The following is a 26,084-nucleotide window of genomic DNA, read 5'->3' as shown; positions in this document are numbered from 1 at the left end:
TATCAGAATATAGGTCAAAATATAAAACCCGCTTCTTACCAGCTGTGATCAAATACAGTAAAGCCCCATGCATATGAATGAATTCTGTTTCAAGAGTGCATTAAGTCCAAAAATGTTAGCCTACTAAGACAATCATCTATATAATACTGTAATAGATTTATAATACTTTTCACACAGATAATCATAAAAAACAAACACAAAATATAAAGAAAATATTTTTAATCTTATAGCCCAGTACCTTGAAAAATACAGTAGTACAGTTCCAACAGCTGGTATACAGGGGCTGGCATCAAGTGAATAGGCAAGAAGAGTTACTGGAGGTGGCAGAGGAGGTGGGCGATGGTAGAGCTGAAGGGTCATCAACAACAGGAGATGGAGGGCAAGCTGCAGTTTCACTCATGCCTGACGGTGATGGAATGCACATTCTCATCTTGGAAGTCTAAAACTTGAAGGTTTGTATGTAGGGGACTTACTGTCCTTTGGCCTCTCTGTGATTCAGTTTCCACACCTATAAACGGGATTAATAACGACTGTTTCAAAGATGGCTGTGTCTCCTGATTAATATTAGGACGGTTATTTGAGCCAATGATTTTCCTTTCCCAATTCCAGTATTCAATTTCACAATTGCTCAAGTGCTTCACAATAAATGCATAAGGCTGTTCGCTGCAGCAGTATTTGTAACAGCAGAGAATTAGCAACCACCTAAATAGCTACCCACAGGGGCGGGAATAATATAGGTCATCCATACAATAGATTCTTTGCAGCCATTAAAAAAGAATGACTTTGATTTGGAATGACATCCAAGATGTCTCTAAATGAGGTGGATGAAACTGGAGCCTATTATACAGAGTGAAGTAAGCCAGAAGGAAAAACATAAATACAGTATACTAACGCATATATATGGAATTTAGAAAGATGGTAACAATAACCCGGTGTATGAGACAGCAAAAGAGACACTGATGTATAGAACAGTCTTATGGACTCTGTGGGAAAGGGAGAGGGTGGGAAGATTTGGGAGAATGACATTGAAACATGTAAAATATCATGTAAGAAACGAGTTGCCAGTCCAGGTTCGATGCACGATACTGGATGCTTGGGGCTAGTGCACTGGAACGACCCAGAGGGATGGTATGGGGAGGGAGGAGGAGGAGGAGGAGGGTTCAGGATGGGGAACACATGTATACCTGTGGCGGATTCATTTTGATATTTGGCAAAACTAATACAATTATGTAAAGTTTAAAAATAAAATTAAAAAAAAATATGTACCTGGCAAAATGCCTAGCAATAAAAGGAGCTCCATAATTGTTAAAAAAAAAAAAAAAAAAAAAGGAAGTGACTAATCTGTAGAGTGTTATCCCACTGTTGTTTAAAAAAAATCATTAGAATACGCAAAAAAATTTCTAAGAGAATTTTCACAAACTGCTGATTTCTGAGGAAAGGGATTTGCTGTGACATTCATGTTTCAGTATTTTTGCAGTGAGACCACATGGCTTTTGTAATCTAAACATAGTCATATAATAAAGAGACATTGAAATGAAAATGGCTGTAACTGCCCTCCTCAGAGGAGGCAGAAGCTGAGCTTCTGGGAGTTGGTGGGAACCCATAGGCAAGAGGCTGACTCTGGAAAGGGGGAGAGCTGGGCTCCAGGGGTCAAATTCCACTGCACTGACCTGGAAAGGGCTGTCGCATACTTTGCAAAAGGAACCTCCAGTGCATCAAGTGTGACTTTGCCCTCAGAGATCCTCGGGCCAGGCCAGGAGACATTTCGATATTTAGAGGTGCAGGAATGGGGCGTGCAGTGCCCGGTGTCAGTCGCTCCGGCCGCCTAGAGAGGCCTCTAGGCTGCTCAGACCAGAGAGACCTCAGGCTCAGAACTGGCAAACCAGCTTCCTCCACCTTGGCATGTGGCTGCTTCAAACTGGGAGCAGAGAAAGCAGACAGCCGGACAGGGGGCCAAGGAGGTCACAATCTTCCTCTCCTTTCCACATCCCTCAGACTCTCCTTTCCAACCCCAACCACTCAGAATCTGCGAGACGGCACAGAGCTGTCTAGGTCACAATCATAACCAGAGCGAGGGTTCCTGTGGGCTTTCTTCAGACACGGTGTGCTCAGCAATTTTTATGGCTCATTTTATTTCATCTCCTGAATGAGGAGATTGGGGTTTGTTTATTATCTCCTTTACATAGTCAAGAACCTGAGTCTCAGAGATTTAAATACTTCATCTCAAACCACACACACTGCAATTGTGGGAATTTACAAATTTGTAATGTGTACATGTTTTTGTACATATTATCATTTTTACTACTTGTAAAAGCTAGAATTTAAACTCATCATATGTTGAAACCGTCTCACATACACAAAAAAACTAATACATATTAATAAACCAACCAACATCCAAGAATGTCATTGCTAGAAAGTTCTTTAGAGAGTCACATCATTGTTTGACAAATATTGATGGAGCGTCTTCTACATACAATACACTGCCACCTGTCCTAATCTGGAGATGCCTGATAGTACTTTAAACAGTGTCTGACTCCTAAAAGGACTTCAACAAGTGTTTCTGAATGAGTGAGTGAACGAATAAATGTGAATGAAAATTTTTACATATACTTTTTTTTCAATATGGAAGAACCTTTCTTTCTTTCTTTTTTTTTCACCAAATAGCACTTTATTCTGTTCAGTAGTTTTTTTTTTTTTTTTTAATTATTTATTTGGCTATGCTGGGTCTTCATTCCTGAACGGGCTTTTCTCTAGCTGTGGCGAGCAGGGGCTATTCTTTGGTTGTGGTGCCTAGGCTTTTCACTGCTGTGGCTTTGCTTGCTGTGGAGCATTGGTTCCAGGTGTGCAAGCTCCAGTAGCTGCAGCACGTGGGCTCAGTAGTTGTGGCATAGTTGCTCCTCGGCACGTGGGATCTTCCCAAACCAGGAATTGAACCCGTGTCTCCTGCATTAGCACGCAGATTCTTTACCACTGAGCCACCAGGGAGGCCTGATTTTTACATACACTTTTTACACTGAAAATCTACCCTAAAATTCCTGTGTCAAAAATCTGGTAGATATGCCCTTTGGGTGGGAAAGAGATAGACTTGTCCTAGGAGACTGTGACAGCACATAGTTCAAAAATTTAAATGAGTGGATAAAATAACTCTCCACTCTAGTCCTATAAACCTCAATCTATCAAACTTAGCATTTATCTAAACTTTTCACAATAACTTTTGAAACTGGGCTTCCTGGGAATTCCCTCAAGGACCAGTGGTTAGGATGCTGGGCATTCACTGCCATGGCCCCAGATTCAATCTCTGGTAGGAAAACAGATCCCAGAAGTTGCCAAAAAATAAAATAAAACTGGGCTTCCTTACACTAGTGTCTGCAAGCTGGACAGATAATGAGGAAAAGTAAGTTTCAGTTCAGTTCAGTTCAGTTGCTCAGTCGTGTCCGACTCTTTGCGACCCCATGAATCGCAGCACGCCAGGCCTCCCTGTCCATCACCAACTCCCGGAGTTCACTCAGACTCACATCCGTCGAGTCAGTGATGCCGTCCAGCCATCTCATCCTGTGTCGTCCTCTTCTCCTCCTGCCCCCAATTCCTCCCAGCATCAGAGTCTTTTCCAATGAGTCAACTCTTCACATGAGGTAGCCAAAGTACTGGAGTTTCAGCTTTAGCATCATTCCTTCCAAAGAAATCCCAGGGCTGATCTCCTTCAGAATGGACTGGTTGTATCTCTTTGCAGTCCAAGGGACTCTCAAGAGTCTTCTCCAACACCACAGTTCAAAAGCATCAATTCTTTGGCGCTCAGCCTTCTTCACAGTCCAACTCTCACATCCATACATGACCACTGGAAAAACCACAGCCTTGACTAGACGGACCTTTGTTGGCAAAGTAATGTCTCTGCTTTTGAATATGCTATCTAGGTTGGTCATAACTTTCCTTCCAAGGAGTAAGCATCTTTTAATTTCATGGCTGCAATCACCATCTGCAGTGATTTTGGAGCCCAAAAAGATAAAGTCTGTCACTGTTTCCACTGTTTCCCCATCTACTTCCCATGAAGTGATGGGACCAGATGCCATGATCTTTGTTTTCTGAATGTTGAGCTTTAAGCCAACTTTTTCACTCTCTACTTTCACTTTCATCAAGAGGCTTTTTAGTTCCTCCTCACTTTCTGCCATAAGGGTGGTGTCATCTGCATATCTGAGGTGATTGATATTTCTTCTGGCAATCTGGATTCCAGCTTGTGTTTCTTCCAGTCCAGCGTTTCTCATGATGTACTCTGCATAGAAGTTAAATAAGCAGGGTGACAATATACAGCCTTGACGTACTCCTTTTCCTATTTGGAACCAGTCTGTTGTTCCATGTCCAGTTCTAACTGTTGCTTCCTGACCTGCATACAGACTTTTCCACAGTTTATTGTGATCCACACAGTCAAAGGCTTTGGCATAGTCAATAAAGCAGAAATAGATGTTTTTCTGGAACTCTCTTGCTTTTTCCATGATCCAGCGAATGTGGGCAATTTGATCTCTGGTTCCTCTGCCTTTTCTGAAACCAGCTTGAACATCTGGAAGTTCATGGTTCACATATTGCTGAAGCCTGGCTTGGAGAATTTTGAGCAGTACTTTACTAGCGTGTGAGATGAGTGCAATTGTGCGGTAGTTTGAGCATTCTTTGGCATTGTCTTTCTTTGGGATTGGAATGCAAACTGACCTTTTCCAGTCCTGTGGCCACTGCTGAGTTTTCCAAATTTGCTGGCGTATTGAGTGCAGCACTTTCACAGCATCATCTTTCAGGATTTGAAAGAGCTCAACTGGAATTCCATCATCTCCACTAGCTTTGTTCGTAGTGATGCTTTCTAAGGCCCACTTGACTTCACATTCCAGGATATCTGGCTCTAAGTCAGTGATCACACCATTGTGATTATCTGGGTTGTGAAGATCTTTTTTGTACAGTTCTTCGGTGTATTCTTGTCACCTTTTCTTACACCTGGAGTAACAGGCAAGTTTGGTCTTGGAATATGGAATGAAGCAGGGCAAAGACTAATAGAGTTTTGCCAAGAAAATGTACTGGTCATAGCAAACACCCTCTTCCAACAACACAAGAGAAGACTCTACACATGGACATCACCAGATGGTCAACACTGAAATCAGATTGATTATATTCTTTGCAGCCAAAGATGGAGAAGCTCTATACAGTCAACAAAAACAAGACCAGGAGCTGACTGTAGCTCAGATCATGAACTCCTTATTACCAAATTCAGACTTAAATTGAAGAAAGTAGGAAAACCACTAGACCATTCAGGTATGACCTAAATCAAATCCCTTATGATTATACAGTGGAAGTGAGAAATAGATTTAAGGGACTAGATCTGATAGATAGAGTGCCTGATGAACTATGGACTGAGGTTCGTGACATTGTGCAGGAGACAGGGATCAAGACCATCACCATGGAAAAGAAATGCAAAAAAAAGTAAGTTTAGTAAATGTTAATTATGAAACTTAGGCCACGGCACGTGTGTGCATGCTGAGATGCTTCAGTCATGTCTGACCCTTTGTGACCCCATGAACTGTAGCCCACCAGGCTCCTCTTCCATGGTATTCTCCAGGCAAGAATACTGGAGTGGGTCGCCAGGCTCTCCTCTCAGGGATCAAACCCGTGTGTCTTATGTCTCCTGCGTTGACAGGCAGGTTCTTTACCACTAGCACTGCCTGGGACATGGGCCACAGAGATATGGGCAATTGCTATGTGATTTTTCCCCCCGCTTTTCTATATAATCTACCAGATGTCAGTGGAAGCTGCTGGGCTGGGTGTCAGGAGAAAACCTTTGAAGAGGATTGGCTCCCTGGATACTACCCTTCTGCCCCAGCCCCACTCTTCCTCGAGAAGGAGACTAAGGCTAAAACAATACACCAAGCTGGGAAGGCTGTCACGTGTTGCCAGTGGTACAGTTCCTCTGGAGGGTAATTTGGGAACATCTATCAAAATTTCAAGTTCACATGCCCAGCCATGCCACTTCTAGGAACTAATCCTAGAGATCTCCTCTCACATGGCAGCAAGATCACTTCTGCACAAGCTTATTAAATGTAGTTCTCTTGGGAACAGCAAAAGAGCAACCACAATCTAAATATATCTAACAAAGGGGGCTGGTTATATGACACATCCACACAGTCAATTTCTTCATGCATTAAGATGACGAGATCCACACAGAGAGAAGCCTCGGTGAACACCTGGACGCAGCCTTGCCTGAAGGCACTGGCTCTGCACTTTTAAGTTCTGTGAGCCCATATTTATTTTTCTGTTAAGCTGGTTTGATTAGGTTTTCTGTCACTAGCAACCTATAGAGTCCTGGCCATCCTGAGGCAGAACGCACAGGATGGCTTTTGATGTTGCTTTAGTGCCGCACCTCCGTGATCTGCATTGGGAGTTCCGTAGCCAGCTGCCAGCTCACGCTCCTGCCCGACAGGCTCGGGCTTCTCTGGAAGCCTTGGGGCAAACCATCAGGGCCACCCAACCTGGCTCCCTAACACCTGAAACCCTTTCTTCCTTTGATCCTCTTGTCCCCCACCGCATTTCTTCTCCCTCTTCCCTTTTTCAGAGGCTGTCTTCTTCCTGCTTTCCTAAGAGGAAGAATTAAGGACGAATGAAGGCTGAGTGTGGAATCCGGAATCATATACGTGAGATATCAAGCATCTCAGCTGTGTGACGTGGGCAGATTACTTAACCTCTCTGAGACTTGGTTTACTTTTCGGTAAAATGGGGATAATACTTCCTACTCTTGAGTCTTATAAATACGCTGTGTCACTGCATGGCCCATAGGAAGTACTCGTCCATGTTGACTACTATTATTAATCTTGATGGCCTCTCCCCAGTCCTTGGCCCACTAATGCCCATAGCCACCGGTGACCTTGAGGATTTATAAAGAGGAGATCAGCCCTTGGCCATCTCCCAGGCGGTCTCCATGAAGTCATCTGCAGACACTGTTAGTCAATGACCTAACTCTCCAAACGAGGCCCACCCCAATGAAATGCCTGCCTGCTCAGCCAGGTTTTAAGAATATAAATACCACCATCGGCAAGATTCAAAGGCCAGGGCCGGGTAATGACTACCCCTTATGGGCCCTTAGTCTAAGGCATGTTCCAGCTTGCTAGGCGGGGCCTGGAGCTTCTCTTAGGTGAGGCTGTAGCAGAGAGCCTCGCCTTGATGGAGCATTTCACCTCCACTTAAGGAATAAGAAGCACGCGGGAACTCTGCTGCCGGTTCTCTCGGCCCCCAGGCTCTGCAGAAATGGGACAGTCAATGAATGGACATTGGCCAGAAATGCAAAGAAACCCATAACTGAATTTAGCTTATGAGAGAATTGGAACAGCACGCCCACCCTAAACCATCACTGGGGCTGCTCCTTGGCTGTGAGCATCCTGGGCTGTGATATGTATTACTGGAGCTTTTTCCACTCACACTGCACTCTTCAAACATCCTGCTGCTTGTATGAGATGCTCACCACCACATGACACTGAGGTCACACCCAAATGTCCTTGCATAACTGAGATTCTCTCGAAATGACATGGATCAGTCCAAGGCATACTAGAAGTCATGGAATACAGTTTCGTGAGCTGGGTGTAGGCTTTGGAGCCAGTCCCTCTGTAAGAATTGGGAAGCGAGTAGTGAAAATGAAGTATATTGTTTGCATTTGACCCTCCACTACACTGCAAATCCCTGAGGGGCAGGGTGGGTCTCATCTGACTCTGTCTGCTCAGGAGCATGCTTCGTTTCCCCATCTGCTACATGGGGATTCTGGGGGTTCCGGCTTCATACGACAGCGGTCTCTGCTGAGCATCTATCCTATGCAGGGCATCTTTCTAAGTGTGTTACATGTGTGGCCTCATCTAATCTGGGCCACATCCCAATGGGACAGGTACTAATGTTATCCCCAGGGGAGGGGGATTTACAGATGAGGAAACTGATGCAGAGGGGGCCTGAACAACCTGCCTGAGGTCACAGACCTAGCAAGTTCTGGGGCCAGAACTGAAAACCAGGCATTTGGACAGTGGAGCCCAGCTTTCTGACCACTGGCTCCACCGCTCCCGAGTTCAGTATGATGATGGATGTGAAACACATACCGCAGAGCATCTGCACCAGGCTGTCCATAAACCGTAGTGTTTGATAGGTGTTCCTATCCTCCACAGGACTCCACACACATTGTGGAGCATCCACTGGTCAATATTTAGTGGATGGATTAATGCAATCAGTCATGAAATACTGGTTGAGCCCATGGCATGCCCAGGGTACTATTCTATACCCCGAGAATGGAGCAACCAAAAGACTTGCAAGGTCTCTGACTTCCTGATGCTCCCATTCCAGTGGGAGGAGACAGACAGTGGCCTGAGAGTCACCTACATTACATTACAGTATAATGTCGGATGTGATGCCAAGAAAAATAAAGCTGTCCAGTGGGCTTCCCTGGTGGCTCAGACAGTAAAGAATCCACCTGCCAATGTGGGGGACCTGGGTTAGACCCCTGAATCAGGAAGATGCCCTGGAGAAAGGCATGGCAATCCACTCCAGTATTCTTGCCTAGAGAATCCCATGGACAGGAGTCTGGCGAGCTGCAGTCCATGGGGTGGCAAAAAGTCGAACATGACTGAGTGACTAACACTTTCACTTTCACAATGGGCAAGAGACAGACAGGAGCTGAAAGGGAAATAATTTATAGTCTGCTTGAAAATGTGGGATTTTTCGAACGAGAGGGACACGGAGAAAAGTTCCAAAGGGGATATATTTGTGACTTTGTCACGCTTTGGTCAAATTAAATGCCAACATGTAGCAGTGAGAGTTGTAACAGGGGTATTGAAATGGCAACAGAGAGGGATGGTCGATGAGGTCAATTAGGGGTGGGCTCCTTAGATCCTACCCCTGCCCGCACAGACTTTCAGAGCCAATGACACAGGGCGAAAACGGGAACAGCTCCCAGCAGATGGCGTCCACGTGGCCACCCTGGCCCACTTAGCCAACTTGGGAAGGGGCCTCTGAATCCTATATCACCTTCTTTTAGGTGAGTGGTCAAAAGCTCAGCATAATCTTGATTAGGACGCTCTTCACCTGTGACCAGCACACAAGCGCCAAGAACTCCAGGATGGAATTTCAACAGGATAAATAAAATGTAGACGCTAAACCCCGAGTTGCAGCAGCTGGATGAGTGAGAAGCCAGTGGACACAGGGATTCACAGGCAGAGGACAGTATAGCCAACTTTCCTGGTCACAAATCATGCCAAAGGGCATGGTATTTTAGATCTGCAGGTTTCCCTGGTGGCTCAGACAGTAAAGAATCTAGCTGTGATGTGGGAGACCCAGGTTTGATCCCTGGATTGGGAAGATCCCCTGGAGGAGGGCATGGCAACCCACTCCAGTTCTTGCCTGGAGAATCCCATGGACAGAGGACCCTGGAGGGCTACAGTCCATGGAGTTGCCAAGAGTCAGACATGACTGAGAGACTAACACTTTCATTTTAGATTTGCAGGACACTGGACAAAGCAGAAAGAGAACTCAGGTCTGCATGCAATTGTCCCCCGACAACAAGTCTTGGGGCTCAAGAGCTATGTCCCATGGAGGCCCTGGTCTGCAGCCTCTCAGCTGCTCTCCCCTGCAAAGCCTCCGGGAGTTCAGTGGTGACCTCACTAGCATTGCGTCCTGTGCTCCGGCAGGAGTCCGCCTTGCAGGGTCCATGCTGAAGCCAGCCAAGAAATTCGAGAAGAGAGCCAAGGACAGAATTGAAAGCCAACAGAAACAGCAATTTCTGACCCGGGGCTCCCCATGGTCTGTGGAATTCCAGGAAGCAGGTGATGTTAAGGTGGTCAAGGAAGACCAGCAGGGGCCCCTACTCCAGATCAGTACCTGCTGTCCCGTCATGGGTTGTTCAGACCCCCAAAGGGGTAGGGCCGCCACACGACATCATATCCCTGCAAATGGGGCGCTTGCAAGCTGACAGGGAGAGTGGCCTCAGAAGAAGGGGAGAAGTGACAGAAATGTGGGAGGAAAGCCCAAAGTTATCAAAAACTATCAAAACTTCCCCACCCCACTCCCCACCAGTGAAGCTGGATTTGGAGTGCAAATAATAGGCCCCTCTCTGCCCGCCCAGCCCTGCAGACAAAGTGTCAGCTATGATGACACAGCGTGTTTGTCCTCTGCCTCTGGTGGCTGAGTACGTGGCTTGCTTGGCCATCCCCAAAAGAACTCCATCTTGACAAGAACATTCTAATTCTATTAGAGAGGCATGTGAACCAGCATTTTTGGCTCATCCCTGCCTCTCTGGGGAGCACGTCAGGACCAGCCATAACTCAGGGAGGAGCAGAAACACGATCAGAGGCCCTGAGCTGAGATCTCCAGGGGCGGAGGGGCACTTGATTCTGCAGGGTTTACTAATCACACAAGTCCTTCCACTTGGGAGGGGAATCAGTAGGGCTCCTGTCCCAAGAAAACCAGCCCGGTGCTGCGGACAAGCTCAGCGTTAGGGACCAGCCAGGATTCAAGTCCCAGCCCCACCTCTTTCTTGCTGGGAGCCCTGGGGAAAGTTTTTTAACGTCTCTGAGCCTCAGGTTCCTGTTGTGTGAATAACACAATAATAGCACCAATCTCAAAGGACCTTTAGGAGGACTCACCAAGAGCTTTTAGTTGGAAACCCTTCCCTGTTCCTCCCCACCGAGAGTTCCTCTCAGTCCCCGTTAACTTTTACTTTTACTGTGGTTACAATACTGAAGGGGCTTCCCAGGTGGCGCTAGTGGTAAAGAACCTGCCTGCCACTGTGGGAGACATGTGAGATGCGCATTTGATCCCTGGGTTGGGAAGATCCCCTGGAGGAGGGCAAGGCAACTCACTCCAGTATTCTTGCCTGGAGAATTCCATGGACAGAGGAGCCTGGAGGACTACAGTTCATAGCGTCACATAGAGTTTGACACAACTGAAGCAACTTAGCACGCACAATGCTGAAGGGCTTCCGTGTTCTTTTGACTGTAAAGCTTGCCCTTTGTCCAACTCTCTCAGCCTCCAGGGATCGTGCTAAGCATTTTACAAATATCATTACCTAACTTAATTTTCCCAGCAAAGATAGGACATTAGGATCACTGCAACACTTCTGACCGCGGGTCACAGGTCAACCAATTCAAATCAGATGGAATAAGAAGGAAACTGGACTTTGTCCCAGTACTTGATGTCTGCTGGCAGGCTGGTCCAGGCAGGATTAGCATCCCTGTGAACTCTTTAAGGGCCCAGACTATCTTCATCTGCTTGCTCCCCCATTGACAGCAGACCTACTTCTTCCCTCATGGTGACGAAAGGCTGCTGCAGCTCCCGTAGATGTGGCAACATCCTGGTGAGAGATATTTGCCTTATCTATGTCTATTAGGGATGGAAGATTTTCCCCTAAACCTAGCACAAAGGCTCTTGGGTGTCATCTCCCAGGACTGGGGCACAGCCTTCCATTTAGTGCCGCTGTTCACTAGCAAGGAGTTAGCCTGAGTGTTCACCTTCCAGGGTGAGTGCCAGAAAGGAGGGGAACTGGGGGAGGGAGACAGTTGATGGTGTCTTCCCAGATGCTCACCCACCCTTTATGAGAAATGAGTTGAGGTGCAGAAAGATGAAGCTGGGTGTCTGACACTGCACTGCAGGCAGGTGCTGATTCTAGACCCACAGCCTGGCCACTAGTCGTCCTGAGCTTTCCCACCTACAGTGTTAAAGAAATTCATCCCTAACCAAAGTCATCTTCTCTTATGCTTTCCTTTCGAAGTTCTGTTTTTCATACATAGGTTTTTAACCCACCTTGAATTGAATTTTGAGTATGATACATAGTAGAAATTAAAAAAATTAACCTGGAAAAACAGTTGCTAAAGCACGATTTGTTTTTTAAGTAGTCCATCCTTTCCTTCTATCTTCAAGGTCGCCTGAGTCACAGAACAAGTTTCCACTGTTTTACTCACCTACGTATCCATCACTGTTTCAATATCAGTCTCTCTCAAAAACTCGAACTTTATAACAAATCTTGATGTCTTAAATTGCCCCATGATCTTCTTTCAATTTGTCTAAATTATTCTTGCCTCTGTTTCTCCATACAAACTTTAGAATCAATTTGCTAACCTCCACTGAGAATGCATATTCCAAAAATAATTATTGTAATTTCATTGCGCCTAAGTTTTTCTGGGCACACACTTGTTTTTATAATACTGAATCTCACATCCACTAATATGGTATATGTCTCCATTTACTCTGGCCTTCTTTCATGAGCTTAAATAATGTTTTATGATTTTTCCTGTAAAGATCTCATCAATATTCTCTTACTTATATTTCAAAAACCCACATTAGACTGAAAAGGATCTTAGAGATGATTGGATCCAATGTCCCACTTACAGATAAGAGACTGAGTAGGCAGGTGGGTCTCCAGAGAAGATTCTACGTGGGTGCTTCCAGAATTGGGGGCTGTAAGAACAAGAAGGAGTAAGAGGTGGAGTGGGCAGGGTTGTGAGGAAGACTTACAGGGAAGATTGTCCCCAAGAATGGCCAACACCAACCAGTGGAAGGAGGCGGCATTCTGTGTGAGGACACAACAGCATGGGGGAGATTGCAGGTGATGGCTGGAGCAAACTAAGTGAGATTCCCAAGTTCTAGGGGGCAAAGCTGATGCTACAGTTAACACACTCCAGCATCTTGCAGGGGGCCAGAACATATCCTTTAGCCAATAAAGCCAGACTTTCGATCAAATTGCTGAAAAGGGACACAGAAAAGATATGACCAGAGTTCTGAGCATGTGCTTATACTGACCAACATCTATATCACAACAGAAAGGTAATAATAATCATCATGATAATGGTGGTAATAATGATGGTTAATTTTTACTGAGCACTTACTATGTGATAGGCCCCTTTCTAAGCTCTTTACTTATGAATGTTTGTACTAATTAATTAAGGAAATGTATTAATTCATTTAATCCTCCTAACAACCTATGATGGATTCCCAGGTGGTGCCAGTGTTAAAGAATCCACCTGACAAAGCAGAAGATGCAACAGATGTGGGTTTGATCCCTGGGTGGGGAAGATCCCCTGGAGGAGGAAATGGCAACCCACTGCAGCATTCTTGCCTGGGAAATCCCATGGACAGAGGAGCCTGGAGGGCTACAGTCCATGGGGTCATAAAGAGCTGGACACGACTGAGTGACTAAGCACAGCACATAACACAGCTAATAATTGGCAGGACTCAAGTGTGAACCCAAGAATTCTGGCCACAGATAATGTGCTCTCAGCCACTATGAAAGCCAAAGTGAACTGTGCCTGCGGCTGGCAGGCTGGGCTACTCTCAGGGAGGTCCTTGTTCCTGGTCCTGACTGTGGAGGCTTGAACCAATCTTCTGAAAGAGACGCCAAACAAACTCCCCCATAGAATGCGGTAGAAACAGAAGCCATTGGTCATTGGATGCCCTGTGATTGGGGACAATCGCCTAAGAGGTTCCCCAACCCCAAATTTGGTGACTGCTCCTTTCTGCCTGCCTTACTGCTGTTTTCCTTCCAGAATTTACCTTGTCTAGACAACATGCTAATGAGTTACCTGAGAAGGTCTGAATGGCTGGTAGTACTTCTTAATGAAACCCACTTGTTCAATAGAATGGCTGGCGAATAAACCCAAGTGGCAGACAGGGCAGGGATGCTGAGCAGCCCTGGGATAGTTGAGTTCAAGGGCTGTCCAGGCACCAGCATCACCTCCACATGCAAGATGAATAAACAGCTCCAAACATGTGGGTATCGTTTTCAACACAGGTAGAAGAAAGAGGGCCTTGAGATAGAGTAATGCCTTATCTGCTGCTCCCTCTACAGTGGGGATTCAGGTGACAACTCCCACTAAAGCTATAAAATAAGGCAATAACCCTAACCCAAGATTCTGATGGCTCAGCGGGTAAAGAATCTGCCTGCAAAGCAGGAGACACAGGAGATGTGGGTTCAATCCCTGGATTAGGCAGATCCCCTGGAGGAGGAAATGACAACCCACTCCAGTATTCTTGCCTGAAAAATCCCATGGACAGAGGAGCTGGGCAGACTACAGTCCATGGGGTTGCAAAGAGTTGGACATGACTGAGCACACACATCATCATCAACCCTAACTCACTGCCTGTTTGTATTGCTGCTGATCCACCTGAATAAAACTTATCTGAGTGGCTTTTGTATACCAGGCAGTACTCTAAGTGCTGCAGATACAGCAGTGAACAAAATCAGACAAAGCCTGACCTCATGGAGCTTAGATTCTAGTGGAAGAGGCAAAAAAACGAAATATAATGTAATGTCAGGCAGGGAGCAGGGCAGGGACATGCATTAAGCAGAGCGGAGTCCACAGATGCAGGGTGATTAAGAAAATGGGTGACACTGAGCTGTTCACCAAATGTTTTTGGTTCTCCTTCCAGATACCTATGACTGGCTTTGGCCACAAAACGTGAATGAAAGTGACAGGTGTGACTACCTGGAGGACCTGCAGAGCCACCATGTGCTTCTCCACCCTCCCGTCCTGCAGCCACTGTAACCATGGAAACACAAGCCGAGATGGAGGGACTTCCCTGGTGGTCCAGTGGTTAAGACTCCAGGCATCCACTGTAGGAAGTGTAGATTCTATCCATTGTTGGGGAACTAAGATCCCACCCACTGCACTGCCGCAAAAAACAAGTAGAGATGGAGCCTTGGGTGATCATCAGAGCCCCCAGGTGATGACACTGGATATGCAGTGTGTATGAGAGGTGAGCACTGGCTGTGCCTGGACATGAGGAATTGGGGCTTGTTTGTTACTGCAGCAAACTGAGCCTGATGGAAAAGTCCTGTGTCATCAGGGGACATGCGAACAGAAGCCTAGGGGAGGTGAGGGAGTAAGCTGCCGGGCAAGTACTGGAGGTGGTGGGAACAGCAGGTGCAAAGGCCCTGAGACAGGGGTGTGCTGGTAGATTTCAGGAACAGGAGGAGGCTGGTGTGCTTGGAGCGGCCCCAGAAGTAAAGTGTGGCAGTGGGAGGTAGGGGGTGGGGAAGGAGGGGTACCCGATGATGTCCTTGTTGGCCACTGTGAAGCCAAGCACAACAATTACTGGTGTTTGGGGAGAGGAGGCGCTCCATCCAAGCTGAGCAGCACACCTGTCCTCCCAGATCTGTTTCCAATGCTGCCTCTAAAAAGCAACAAGGAGCAGATGCAGCCATTGGCACCCACCCCGACCCTCCACACAGACAATGAGCTGGAGCGTCCTGCTGGACCCTCCTCCAGCCAAGGGGCTTCCATCCTTCCTGGCTAGGGGCCTTCCAGCTGGCCTCACATTTGGCTGTGGGTCCCCATTTGTTTGGGACTTGGACAGACTTTCCAGGCTGCCCCTCTCAGCGCCTGTTTATGACGATGAGTCTCTGTGGCATGACTCTCCCAGGGCTGCTCTGCTGGTCCAAGCATCTGTTCAGTTGAGTTTCTTTCTCTATTTATTTCTTCAGTAAACAACAGGGCAGAGGCAGGGCTCTGTGGTATTTCCACAACCCCTGACGCCGGTGCCAAGGCCTAATAGGATGCAGAGATAACCAGGGGAGAAGCGGGGGCCCTGTGATCTGAGCAGGACCCAGCATGAGGCTCTGGAAGCCCCATGCAGAAGCTGTATCCTTGCCACAGGCACCCATGGTGCCCAGAGGTGTGGAAGGGGCTGGCTGCTCTAGTGGGCATCTGCTGGCTGTGCTGCCCAGCATCCAGACCTTCTTTGGCTGCTCCAGCACCCCAGTGACCACCTAGAGGATCCCCAAGGACCATCTCTCCCTTTCTCTGTTCAAGGGGTTTCCAGGTAGGCTTAAAGACCTCTGCTTCCCACCGTCCCCTGTGCTCCATGTCCTGGAACAGGTATACAGTGGTGGCCAGGCCACTGAAAGTCTTCTCCCTATCCTACCCCCAGCCTTTGTGACTGGCTCTGGTGTGGTCATGTGACCCAACCTGGGCTAGTGCCAGTTATCCCAGAACTCTTAGGGGAACCATGCAGGAGAGATGAGATGGCTTTGTTGGGATTGATAACAGGGCAGGATGTGAGTTCACAGCTGCTGATAACCATTTCCACCACCAGAACGGGGAGACCCTGCCTGAGAATGAAGACAATGAAGAAAGCAAAGTAGAGAGTTGCAAAGGCACAGATTTCTAAAGGTAACTTAAACTCCTGGATCCGGCTAAGCCTGAAGTCCCTGGACTCGGGGGTTAAGTAGTTTGTGTTGTTTTCCAGTCACTTCTCATCAATAGTGCCCCAACCAATTCACATGCACACATCGGTAGATGACACCAGGAAGTGGGGTGGGGTGGGGTGGGAGGAACACTGGGCAGGATGGAAAATTAGAGGAGGCAAGCTTGGGAACGGACAGCAAGGAGGGCTGAGCACGAGATGCTTGTGCTGGTTCTGTGTGTCCCTCAGCACAGATGCCAAAGTGCTCACCACCGCCTATGCAGTCCCACAGCGTCTGGCCCGACGTGACCTCTCAGGGCCCGTCTCCTCTCCATGCCACCATTCTCCCATCCTCCTTTCCAGCCACAGAACTCTGTATCAATTTTCTCTACTATACAACAAATTACCCCCCACGTCAACAGCTTAGAACAACACCTGATTATTAGCTCACAGTTCTGGAAGCTGGAAGTCCAGCAGGGTGAGCTGTACCTTTCACTCAAGTGGAAGTCAAGGTGTTAGCCAGCTGTGCCCTTGTCTGGAGCTGAGGATTCTCCTCCGAGCTCTTGCCTGTAACTGGCAGAACTCCATTCCTGTGGTTGTAGGACTGTAGTCCCCATTTCCTTCATGGTGTTCAGCCAGGGGCAGCTCTTAGGTCCTAGAGGCCACCTTGTCATGTGTCTTCCCCCACTTGCAGCCAGCAGTAGCACATGGAATCTTTCCTGTGCTTCAGTTCAGTTCAGTCACTCAGTTGTGTCCGACTCTTTGCGACCCCATGAATTGCAGCACGCTGTGCTTCAACCACTCTTAATTCCCCTGCCAGGTGCCAGAGAAAGCTCTCTGCTCTTAAAGAGCTCAACTGATTAGACCTAACTTATCTGGCTCATCTCCACACCTCAAGGTCAACAGACTTGGGACCTTAATTACAAACACAAAGTCCATTTACAGCACTAGCTGGATTCGTATTTGGTTGAATGACCAGAGACTGGGGGTCTGGCTTTAGAATTCCACCTACGACAGCTTCCTTGTTCCTCAAACATCCCAACCAAGCCCTGCCTCAAAGATTCATGCTTGCTGTCCCTCCTCCAAGAAATCTCTTGCTGCAGGTGGGCACGTGGCCCACCTTTCACTTCATTCAGGTCTTCATATAAAGGCCACCTCCTTCAGAAGCCTTCCCCAACCTCCCATCGGAACCATCGCCCCCGTCGCTCTGCAGCCTCCTGATCCTGTTTTGTTTCTCTCCCTGGAGCTGAAGTACTCTTGCAGATTTATTTGATCTGTCTCCCCCACTGGACTCTTAAGCCCGGGGGACAGGGACTTGACTTTATTTGCAACGTCTGGCAAGGAGTAGATGCTCAATAAATACTTGTTGAATGAAAGGAAGAACATGTAAGTTTCTTAATGGTCTTAAGTAGTCACCCCGAGGTCACGCTCATGTGCATCTGCCAGCCCTGGCTCCATGGGAAGCAGAGTGAAGCTATGGCTGAGAGCCCAGGCAGCAGAGCCAGACTGCCTGCCTTCATATCTTAAGGGCTGGCCCTTGACCTCAAAGCCTGTTTCTTCATCTGCAACACAGAAGAATTTCTGTATCTGCCTCACGGGGTGTTTGTAGGTGCTGAATGAAACAGTCCAGGTAAGGTGCCTGGTACCCACATCAAAACCATAAGGTGGCAAAAAGTAAAAAATGCTGAAACATGATCAAAGATTGCCAAGGATGTGAGTGAGTGAGGCTTCCACTGACACTGCACATCGATGCAATCACTTTAGAGATTCATTTGGCGGAATCAAGTGGAGGTGAGGATGAGCCTGTCCTTCTCCCTCCTGGGAGGCAAGGACAGGACTCCTGGTTATGACACTGTTTACAATCACATCTACCAACATATAATGCTTATACTGGTAAGATCTCACCAGTACATGTACAGATACTACTAACAAGAATAGAACTACCATTGATGGCCAGACACTAGTGTAAGAATGTTACATAAATAACCTCATTTCATCTTTATGTCCATTTTATAGGTGAGAAAATGGAGGTTCTGAGAAATGTAAATTTCACTTGCTCGAAACCACACACAGCTGGGAAGTGGCAAAGTTCTGACCTGCTCCCTAGATGGTGGGAAGGGTCGGGAGGGTGGCGGTAGGGGGGAGGAAGAGGAAGGAAAACGACAGAGAAGACAAAACGACAATACCAACACACCAAAAAGAGTGCTCTTTTTTTGCCAAATGCTGCTGCTGCTGCTAAGTCGCTTCAGTCGTGTCCGACTCTGTGTGACCCCATAGACGGCAGCCCACCAGGCCCCACCGTTCCTGGGATTCTCCAGGCAAGAACACTGGAGTGGGTTGCCATTTCCTCCTCCAATGCACGAAAGTGAAAAGTGAAAGTGAAGTCGCTCAGTCAGAGCTAAAGAGCGGGCAGCTGTGCGCACTAAAGCATGGGCGAGAGGAGCTACCCCACGTCCGAGGTCAGGGGCAGAAGCCGGGAGGACCCTGTGCCCGAAGGGCAGTGTTCGAGAGGAGCTACGCAAGTCCAAGGTCAGGGGCGGCAGCCGAGAGGAGCTACCCAAGTCCGAGGTCAGGGGCGGCGGCCGGGAGGACCAACTACACATCCAAGGAGGGGTGGCTGCGCGGGCGCAGGAGGGCCTAGAGGAGCTATCCCATGTTGAAGGTCAGGAAGGGCGGCGGTGAGGAGATACCCCTCGTCCAAGGTAAGGAGCAACACTGCGCTTTGCTGGAGTAGCCGTGAAGAGATACCCCAAGCCCAAGGTAAGAGAAACCCAAGTAAGACGGTAGGTGTTGCAAGAGGGCATCAGAGAGCAGACACGCTGAAACCATACTCACAGGAAACTAGTCAATCTAATCACACTAGGACCACAGCCTTGTCTGACTCAATGAAACTAAGCCATGCTCGTGGGGCAACCCAAGACGGGCAGGTCACGGTGGAGAGATCTGACAGAATGTGGTCCACTGGAGAAGGGAATGGCAAACCACTTCAGTATTCTTTCCTTGAGAACCCCATGAAGAGTATGAAAAGGCAAAATGATAGGATACTTAAAGAGGAACTCCCCAGGGCGGTAGGTGCCCAATATGCTACAGGAGATCAGTGGAGAAATAACTCCAGAAAGAATGAAGGGATGGAGCCAAAGCAAAAAGAATACCCAGCTGTGGATGTGACTGGTGATAGAAGCAAGATCTGATGCTATAAAGAGCAATATTGCATAGGAACCTGGAATGTCAGGTCCATGAATCAAGGCAAATTGGAAGTGGTAAAACAAGAGATGGCAAGAGTGAACATCAACATTCTAGGAATCAGCGAACTGAAATGGACTGGAATGGGTGAATTTAACTCAGATGACCATTATATCTACTACTGCGGGCAGGAATCCCTCAGAAGAAATGGAGTAGCCATCATGGTCAACAAAAGAGTCCAAAATGCAGTACTTGGATGCAATCTCAAAAATGACAGAATGATCTCTGTTTGTTTCCAAGGCAAACGATTCAATATCACAGTAATCCAAGTCTATGCCCAAACCAGTAATGCTGAAGAAGCTGAAGTTGAACGGTTCTGTGAAGACCTACAAAACCTTTTAGAACTAACACCCAAAAAAGATGTCCTTTTCATTGTAGGGGACTGGAATGCAAAAGTAGGAAGTCAAGAAACACCTGGCAAATTTGGCCTTGGAATATGAAATGAAGCAGGGCAAAGACTAATAGAGTTTTGCCAAGAAAATGCACTGGTCATAGCAAACACCCTCTTCCAACAACACAAGAGAAGACTCTACACATGGACATCACCAGATGGTCAACACTGAAATCAGATTGATTATATTCTTTGCAGCCAAAGATGGAGAAGCTCTATACAGTCAACAAAAACAAGACCAGGAGCTGACTGTAGCTCAGATCATGAACTCCTTATTACCAAATTCAGACTTAAATTGAAGAAAGTAGGAAAACCACTAGACCATTCAGGTATGATAGAGTGCCTGATGAACTAAGGAATGAGGTTCGTGACATTGTACAGGAGACAGGGATCAAGACCATCCCCATGGAAAAGAAATGCAAAAAAGCAAAATGGCTGTCTGGGAGGCCTTACAAATATCTGTGAAAAGAAGAGAAGCGAAAAGCAAAGGAGAAAAGGAAAGATATAAGCATCTGAATGCAGAGTTCCAAAGAATAGCAAGGAGAGATAAGAAAGCCTTTCTCAGCTATCAATGCAAAGAAATAGAGGAAAACAACAGAATGGGAAAGACTAGAGATCTCTTCAAGAAAATTAGAGATACCAAGGGAACATTTCATGCAAAGATGGGCTCGATAAAGGACAGAAATGGTATGGACCTAACAGAAGCAGAAGGTATTAAGAAGAGGTGGCAGGAATACACAGAAGAACTGTATAAAAAAGATCTTCATGACCAAGATAATCACGATGGTGTGATCACTGACCTAGAGCCAGACATCCTGGAATATGAAGTCAAGTGGGCCTTAGAAAGCATCACTACGAACAAAGCTAGTGGAGGTGATGGAATTCCAGTTGAGCTATTTCAAATCCTGAAAGATGATGCTGTGAAAGTGCTGCACTCAATATGCCAGCAAATTTGGAAAACTCAGCAGTGGCCACAGGACTGGAAAAGGTCAGTTTGCATTCCAATCCCAAAGAAAGGCAATGCCAAAGAATGCTCAAACTACTGCACAATTGCACTCATCTCACACGCTAGTAAAGTACTGCTCAAAATTCTCCAAGCCAGGCTTCAGCAATATGTGAACCGTGAACTTCCTGATGTTCAAGCTGGTTTTAGAAAAGGCAGAGGAACCAGAGACCAAATTGCCAACATCCGCTGGATCATGGAAAAAGCAAGAGAGTTCCAGAAAAACATCTATTTCTGCTTTATTGACTATGCCAAAGCCTTTGACTGTGTGGATCACAATAAACTGTGGAAAATTCTGAAAGAGATGGGAATACCAGACCACCTGATCTGCCTCTTGAGAAATCTGTATGCAGGTCAGGAAGCAACAGTTAGAACTGGACATGGAACAACAGACTGGTTCCAAATAGGAAAAGGAGTATGTCAAGGCTGTCTGTATATTGTCACCCTGCTTATTTAACTTCTATGCAGAGTACATCATGAGAAACGCTGGACTGGAAGAAACACAAGCTGGAATCCAGATTGCCAGGAGAAATATCATAACCTCAGATATGTAGATGACACCACCCTTATGGCAGAAAGTGAAGAGGAACGCAAAAGCCTCTTGATGAAAGTGAAAGTGGAGAGTGAAAAAGTTGGCTTAAAGCTCAACATTCAGAACACGAAGGTCATGGCATCTGGTCCCATCACTTCATGGGAAATAGATGGGGAAACAGTGGAAACAGTATCAGACTTTATTTTTTGGGCTCCAAAATCACTGCAGATGGTGACTGCAGCCATGAAATTAAAAGACGCTTACTCCTTGGAAGGAAAGTTATGACCAACCTAGATAGCATATTCAAAAGCAGAGACATTACTTTGCCAACAAAGGTCTGTCTAGTCAAGGCTACGGTTTTTTCCAGTGGTCAAGTATGGATGTGAGAGTTGGACTGTGAAGAAGGCTGAGCACCAAAGAATTGATGCTTTTGAACTGTGGTGTTGGAGAAGACTTTTGAGAGTCCCTTGGACTGCATTGGATCTCCTTGCAGTCCAAGGAGATCCAACCAGTCCATTCTAAGGGAGATCAGTCCTGGGTGTTCTTTGGAAAGAATGATGCTAAAGCTGAAACTCCAGTACTTTGGCCACCTCATGCGAAGAGTTGACTCATTGGAAAAGACTCTAATGCTGGGAGGGATTGGGGGCAGGAGGAGAAGGGGACGACAGAGGATGAGATGGCTGGATGGCATCACCAACTTGATGGACATGAGTCTGAGTGAACTCCAGGAGTTGGTGATGGACAGGGAGGCCTGGCGTGCTGTGATTCATGGGGTCGCAAAGAGTCGGACTAACTGAGCGATTGAACTGAACTGAACTGAAACAGAGCTATCTCATGACCAGTCATTTCACTCCCAGGTATACACCCCAAAGAAATGAAAACATACATCCACAAAATGTTCATCTGCAGCAACGTTCGCAGTGGCATTCTTCATAAAAGTGGAAACAATGGAAGTTCATCAACTAGTAAATGGATAAATAAAATGTGGTATGTCCATACAGTGAAATACCTTTTGGCCATAGAAAAGGATGAAACACAGATACATGCCATGATGTGAGCGGACCTGGAAAACATTCTGCTGAATGAAAGTAATGAGTCACAAAAGGACACATAATGTATGATTCCACTTATATGAATTGTGAAGAACAGGCAAATCTATAAAGACAGCAGCAGATTAGTGGTTATTTGGGCTGGGGAAAGAGAAAAATTAGAAATCACTGCTAGTAGATGCAGGGTTTCTTTTGAGAGGGAGAAAAATGTTCTAAAGTTAGATTGTGATGATGGTTGCACATTCTGCAAATATGCAACGGAAACTATTGAATTGCACCCTTTAAATGGGCAAATTTTATATGTGAATTATAGCTCAATAAAGCTGTTTTTTTTTATTTGTAAACTTTACAAATTGTATTAGTTTTGCCAAATATTAAAATGAATCCGCCACAGGTATACATGTGTTCCCCATCCTGAACCCTCCTCCCTCCTCCCTCCCCATACCATCCCTCCGGGTCGTCCCAGTGCACTAGCCCCAAGCATCCAGTATTGTGCATCGAACCTGGACTGGCAACTCGTTTCATACATGATATTATACATGTTTCAATGCCATTCTCCCAAATCTTCCCACCCTCTCCCTCTGCAACAGAGTCCATAAGACTGTTCTATACATCAGTGTCTCTTTTGCTGTCTCGTACACAGGGTTATTGTTACCATCTTTCTAAATTCCATATATATGCGTTAGTATACTGTATTGGTGTTTTTCTTTCTGGCTTACTTCACTCTGTATAATAGGCTCCAGTTTTATCCACCTCATTAGAACTGATTCAAATGTATTCTTTTTAATGGCTGAGTAATACTCCATTGTGTATATGTACCACAGCTTTCTTATCCATTCATCTGCTGATGGACATCTAGGTTGCTTCCATGTCCTGGCTATTATAAACAGTGCTGCGATGAACATTGGGGTACACGTGTCTCTTTCCCTTCTGGTTTCCTCGGTGTGTATGCCCAGAAGTGAGATTGCTGGATCATAAGGCAGTTCTATTTCCAGTTTTTTAAGGAATCTCCACACTGTTCTCCATAGTGGCTGTACTAGTTTGCATTCCCACCAACAGTGTAAGAGGGTTCCCTTTTCTCCACACCCTCTCCAGCATTTATTGCTTGTAGACTTTTGGATCGCAGCCATTCTGACTGGTGTGAAATAGTACCTTATAGTGGTTTTGATTTGCATTTCTCTGATAATGAGTGATGTTGAGCATCTTTTCATGTGTTTGTTAGCCATCTGTATGTCTTCTTTGGAGAAATGTCTATTTAGTTCTTTGGCCCATTTTTTGATTGGGTCATTTATTTTTCTGGAATTGAGCTGTAGGAGTTGCTTGTATATTTTTGAGATTAGTTGTTTGTCAGTTGCTTCATTTGCTATTATTTTCTCCCATTCTGAAGGCTGCCTTTTCACCTTGCTAATAGTTTCCTTTGATGTGCAGAAGCTTTTAAGTTTAATTAGGTCCCATTTGTTTATTTTTGCTTTTATTTCCAATATTCTGGGAGGTGGGTCATAGAGGATCCTGCTGTGATGTATGTCAGAGAGTGTTTTGCCTATGTTCTCCTCTAGGAGTTTTATAGTTTCTGGTCTTACGTTTAGATCAATAAAGCTGTTTTAAAAATGTGTTCTAAGGAGCTTTGGTTTCCTGAACATTCATGAGGGAATGTCATGAAAAAAGTAAGTTCAGCAAATGTAAGCCAAACAAGTTCAGTAAGGTTTTAATGCAGGACTTCTCAGAGCCTTCAATTTGTAGATATGCACAAGGACACTCCTAAGAGGAACATGTCTTAATAAGAGATGAAACTTATTGAGTTTTCACAATAGGCCAGACATACACTGACTCATTTATACATATTAACTAATTTACTTCTTATGCTAGCCCTAAAAGGTAGATATCATTAATACCCTCATTTCACAAAAGAAGACACTGAAACCCAGAGAGGTTGAGAATCTTGCTGGAGATCACACTGACACGAAGGGACAGTGCCAAGACTTGGACCCAACTTCCTCATTATTCAGGTTTTGTCTGTCCATCTTCTTTGCTGTTTTCCACCCAGTCACTCACTCCCGTAACACCTGGATTAATTTTCCTTGTAGCACACCATTACTGAATTTATGACGTGTTCTTGGGTTTTCTTCCTTATAATCTGTCCTCCTCACTAAAACACCAGCAGTGTGTGTGTGGACATCTGGTGCTCTAGTTCGTTGAATCTCTGGTGCCAAGAAGAACCTGGGTGCCAGGCAGCAGCTTGTCTCTGAGTGCTGGATGAATCACAAACCCGTCCACAGGTACTGGGAAGCCCTCCTGGCGCGTGCCTGGGCTCGGTCGACACTGGCAGTGGAAGGGGAAAACACCTGAGGAGTTTTATCACCTTGGCTGTGGGCGTGGAGCATGCCTTCTGGTCTTTTGTAAAAGATCTCTTTCTCCTGAAACCAGTTGCCAAGAAGTCTTTAAGATGGAAAACAAACAATAAAAGAAGGAAAAGAAACAGCAGAAGAGGAAGATGAGAATTACTTTAAAATTTTTAAAGTCTTTTAAAATCAAAGCAAGTCTCTGCTAGGTGTCGGCTGATTTTTCAAATAAAGTGGGACTAGACCTTGGAGCAAGAGTGGAAAGTAGTCATGGTGGGGTGTCTCTAGGTCCCAGCTTCAGTAGTTCCGACGACAGGGGTGAGTGGAGGAGAGCGATGAGTGTGGGGTATGAGGAAGAAAGAAATACATGGCAGAGAGGATGAGTCAGCCTGAGGCTGTGGGCCACCCTGCGTGCTGGCAAGCAGAGAGGGAGCCAGCCTGAGGAACTTTCCTGCAGACCCACATGAAGTGGGATGGACCTGCAGCTTCTAAAGCTCTCCTGGGTCTCCTCCTCCCGGGTGGTCTTCCGCTAAGGGATTTTGAACTCTGCAGGGATTCTGCTGTGCACTACTAAACCTTCTAGGCTTGGCTTCTTCTGTTAATGAAAGGCTCAGGCTTGCTTGAAGCATCTTGAGCTGGAGGTCCCAGCCACAGAGACCCTGGAAGGTTAGACTGGAGGCCCTAAACATTTCCAACCACCTACTGAATATTTTTATCCCCCCCACCCCGCCAAAAAAAAAAACCATCACAAAACCCAGAAACAGTCAAGTCCCTAAATGGCACTTTTACTTTTTACTGGTAGGAACTACCAGGGACAGAAAAACATGTTAAATGGTACCACAGGGATATAACCCACAAACTCTTAACTGCACAAAACTCTCTGGAACAAATGACTTGGTGTCTCCCACAAGTAAACTGCAAGGAAGGAAAAGAGAGAATCCTCTAGAATGAAAGAGTCTTAAGAGAAATATCACTCATTTCACATGCCAGAAAGATTATGCTCAAAATCCTTCAAGTTAGGATTCAGTAGTACATGAATGGAGAACTTCCAGATGTACAAGCTGGATTTAGAAAAGGCAGAGGAACCAGAGATCAAATTGCCAACATACACTAGATCATAGAAAAAGCAAGGGAATTAAAAAAATAATCTACTTCTGTTTCATTGACTACACTAAAGTCTTTGACTGTATGGATCACGACAAACTGTGGAATATTCTTAAAAGGATGAGAATACCAGACCACATTACCTGCCTCCTGAGAAATCTGTATGCAGGTCTAGAAGCAACAGTTAGAACCAGACATGGAACAATGGACTGGTTCCAAATGGGGAAAGGAATATGTCAAGGCTGTATAT

At 46.1% G+C, this 26,084-nt stretch overlaps 1 long non-coding RNA gene across 1 annotated transcript in view; it reads right to left on the bottom strand.

Moving 5' to 3' along the window:
• Positions 1 to 273: 273 nt before the first annotated feature.
• The window catches only part of LOC138990445 (uncharacterized), a 53,860-nt gene continuing 28,049 nt past the window's right edge, over positions 274 to 26,084 (bottom strand). Inside the window, exons 4-5 of the long non-coding RNA XR_011466570.1 lie at positions 12,382 to 12,450; positions 274 to 508 (exon numbers count right to left, since the gene is read on the bottom strand). This is a non-coding gene — a long non-coding RNA (uncharacterized lncRNA). The remainder of the gene's footprint in view (positions 509 to 12,381; positions 12,451 to 26,084) is intronic.

Source organism: Bos mutus, chromosome 13 (assembly GCF_027580195.1).
Source record: "Bos mutus isolate GX-2022 chromosome 13, NWIPB_WYAK_1.1, whole genome shotgun sequence".
Classification (NCBI taxonomy): domain Eukaryota; kingdom Metazoa; phylum Chordata; class Mammalia; order Artiodactyla; family Bovidae; genus Bos; species Bos mutus.
The sequence above is the reverse complement of the archived record's forward strand: the minus strand, read 5'-3'. Positions and strand labels throughout refer to the sequence as shown.